A 4,329-nucleotide genomic window follows, 5' to 3' on the forward strand; every position below is an offset into this window, starting at 1 on the left:
GGACACGCTCTCAAAAAACTTTTATGATGAATTCATTCATTCCACTCAAAGAGTCTAGTGCAGCCTGCATGCCTTGAATGCTTCCGAGACATTCCTGCCGTTCTTTTTTTGAATTTTATTTCAGAGGGTGAAATATTACAAGCCGCTGATCAACGGTTTGAGAAGCCCAGGTGAAAGAATGAGGGTAGAACTCTAGCTGACAGGAAGCACAATGACATGAAGGCAGCTTACATAACAGATCATCATCAACACATCAGCATGCCATGAGGATCCAGGGGAAACGCATCGCCGCCCCTTTTTTACTCAGTCTGTTGACTGTCTGAGGTGGGCGACACGCTGCGTGACAAGCCGCTTCCATACGCCCTCACGGGTCGGAAACACAGGAGATGGATCAGATCGCTTTTAATGTTAGATATGTTAATGAAACTTTTAAACACGCAGTGGATGGATGCTCCACAATATTAAAAAAACGAGGCACGGTTGGGTGACAATGAGCCAATCAAAAGCAAGCCTCTAAGAGGAAACAACAAAAAGCAAAAACATTTAATTGCAGCAGAAATAGCAAGTGATCCACGTGAAACTGTCGAGCTAAACACAGATGTGCTGCACAGTTTATAAACCTCCATTGACTTTCATCTGAGACTGGACTGAACCACAACATGTGGACAAAACCACTGACAGAACTTTCCCACTGTTCCCAAAGGACGCCTGTTCCTGTTTTAGAATAGTTTCACCATGTCTCTGATTAGCGCTGTAATGCTATCCACAAGTTGGTTTCTTAAACAACCAGTTGGCGCAGCCATAATCACCCACTATTTCCGTTCATCTGTTTTCTGTGTTTCGTCTCGATAAAAGTCAGTGTAGAAGCCACACATCACTGGAACCATTTGAATGCTCAGAGAGGTTCAGTGTGTAAAATTATAATGTAATGTCTCAATTTACCAATAACCAATAATAATTGCTTTTAAAAATTTATCTATTTATATATTTACTTACAATTTTCACTCAGAAATTGCTAGTAGATTAGTAGAAGAACCGGCTAGTACAACATTGAATTAACGGCAGGGTAGGGGATTTGGCTCAGTTTTTTTTGTTATGCTAGTTGAAAGTCTCTGCACACACCGATAGCAATCACTACGTTAAGTGATCTAAATGTTTTTATTTAGTCTGTGGAAGGTATAGGACCATGAAATGTTTGTCCAATCATATCCCTCTGTCCCAGGACTACGACAGGCCAGAGACTGTCTTACTATAGGGAGATGAGAGGGTCTGTATTACTTACTATTGGAGAAAGCTTAACGGCTAACTTGGATCACGTGTCCCTTAATAACCAATCACATTACAGCCTTGACGTCATTGAATTTTAGTCAGAGTTGTACGACACTCAGTCGCCGTTTACGGATATCATAGGAAGGAATGAGAAATGCCGCAAGCTGAATCCCAGCTGTCGCAAAAGGTCAGTGACTTCTCTTATAAAACTGCATTTTTTCGGTGTAAATCTAAAGGTATTGTTTAGTGTAAAACATGTCGAAAATTAGCAGATAGGTTGTCGATTTATTAAACGATAAGCCGTTTCCTCAAAATAAAAGTTGTTTATTCAGTGTAGTGAAGCCTCTCCTCAATTGACATTCATTTCCAGCGATATCGTCGCCTTGATTGCACAGATACTATGATACTATGAACTGAGCTGAATGAAGACATCACTGAATTCAATGATGAACTGTCTTTAACTGGAAAATTAGTGTTTACTATTGTCATTTTGCATTATTGACACACTATTTTCCTAATTAATGCTGTTCAGTTGCTTTGACACAATCTGTATTGTTAAAAGCGCTATATAAATAAAGGTGACTTGACTTGACTTGACATTCATTAAAAAATGGCCTCTGGTCTCCTTTCCCACGTACTGCTAAAGTGGAAGCGTTAGCATTAGCCGTTACGTTTTTTTTGGGGGCTAAGGGCATTGCAAGCTTGCCTTGTAGTGGCTTTGCGATAGGCTGTCCTACCTGCCTGTGAACGTATGTATTTGCATACCTCTGTGCACCCTGTTTGAGCAGACATGATACGTCATCAGCACGTTCCATTATGCTATTGCAGACCGAGCGAGAACGGAAGGCGTTATTATTGCAATATTATGCACTTTGTGCTGTAATAATTTCTGAGGTAATCTGACAGCATTGCATTTAACCCTCCACCAATGCCGTCTGTCATTGTGTCACTGGTGTTTAATTTAGCCATTAAAGCATGTTTTTTTGGTATATGCATATGATTATTGTCTAGGCTTGAAACTGTCTACAACAGATGTGGTCATGGCTTCTGATTGGTCAATACAGCACTCTGATTGTGCTAAAATCTTTGATCCATCACAGTAATAAATTTGCTTGAAACAGCATAACATTTATAGTAGTAATATATACTGTAGTCATATTTTTTATATAATTTATTGTTAAATAAAATCAACAAGGCACTCACAATATAGCACAGAGCTTGTACCCTATTTTTTAAAAGTATTTTCAATAGATTTTTAAAGACACTTCAGCTCTGCATAGTGTTGTATTTACTGACTGTGTGTACTGTACTTGACACGATGTTAAGTGCTTGTCTTGTAAAAATCTGTTATTTTCTGCACCACAGCTTCTGCAGACTGTATTTCACTGTAACTCCTTCAACACAGTAGAGAGTGGACAATAAACTTACTTTATTATTATTATTTAATTTCTAATAGATTTTAAGCAAGAACTTGTCACCTGAATAAGTATACAAAATTCTAAAATACAACAAACTTTAGTTGTTTATAATCAAGAATAAACTATAATTAAGAATAAACACAGCTCAAAACAAATTCCATGTACAGCTAGTAGTAAGTATCTTATTATATTCTATATTTCTGTGTATCTTGGTTATCAAGTTGAAGTCTCGGCCAGGCTGCAGAACTAGAGAAGACTATCACTGTTGTTTTTGTTGTTACTTTCAGTCGAACAAAGACATATTGTTTCTGACAGAAATGCAGAGCTCTAATACATAGACTCCATCACTATCTTACACAGATGCTTTCACACTGACTAACCAAATTAAACTGCCACGAATGTCAGTTCTACCCTCCCCCCGTCCCTAGAGGAATTCTTCAGCCTGCATAACCTCATTCACATATTTCTGACTCACACCCTAACCTTAACATTTGCACTGTATTTATTATATATTCTTATGAAACAAAAATAATTGAGATGCAACTGTGAGAATTCATTTTTATGAAGATATTTAAAATCAAGTGAGTCATACTGTAAAACTGTAATAATGTGAAATAATATAACAAATAACTGTTTTCTATATTAAAATATTTAAAAATGTAATTTACTCCTGTGTTGCAAAGCTGGATTTTCAGCATAATTACTCCAGTCTTCAGTGTCACATGATCCTTCAGAAATCATTCTAATATGCTCATTTGCTGCTCAAGAAACATTTCTTATTATCATCAATGTCATTGTCAGGTTATGCAACAGCTTATAAAGCTTTTAAGATGAAGAATGCAAGAATAAAAAAAAAATCTGTTTGAGGATAACAATGTGGCTATATCACATCATATACAACAGCTGGCGTTTAATAGCTGCATAGTTTATGATCTTAAGTTTATTTTCTGTTTTTCTCTGAAAATAAATTAGCAAATTGCAGTCGACACACAAATGTCACAAGGCGTAAGATGTCAAAGTATGAGCAGACCCCCTGTTGAGTGGATCCCACTGAGATAAAGGCCATGCTGTCCTACAACTGGACTCTCAACTCATGTCTGGAGTGGAACGCTCAAAAAAAAAGAAGCTTATTGCTTCCTACACACACACACACAAACACACACACACACACACACACACACACACACACACACACACAACACTAAGCTGCTAATTTTTTGAAATAAATATTTTTATTCAATTTTATTTTTTTTGCATTACTGTCACTTTTGATCAATTTAAAGACAAATTTCAAAGAAATGTTTTTCCTTTGAACTCTCTATTCATCAAAGAATACTTTTCTTTGATGAAAAAAATTATCATGATTTCCACAGAAAATATTAAACAGCACAACTGTTTTCAACATTGATAATGAAAAATGTTTATTGTGCAGCAAATCAGGATATGAGAATTATTTCTGAAGGATCATGTGACACTGAAGACTGGAGTAATGATGCTGAAAATTCAGCTTTGATCACAGAAATAAATTACATTCTACAATATATTCTAATAAAAAACTGATATTTTAAATTGTAATAATATTTCACAATTTTTACAGTATTTTTAATCAAATAAATGCAGCCTTGTTGAGCAGAAGAGACTT

The sequence above is a fragment of the Sinocyclocheilus rhinocerous genome, unplaced genomic scaffold, assembly GCF_001515625.1.
Source record: "Sinocyclocheilus rhinocerous isolate Xijiao unplaced genomic scaffold, SAMN03320098_v1.1 scaffold3217, whole genome shotgun sequence".
Taxonomy (NCBI): Eukaryota; Metazoa; Chordata; class Actinopteri; order Cypriniformes; family Cyprinidae; genus Sinocyclocheilus; species Sinocyclocheilus rhinocerous.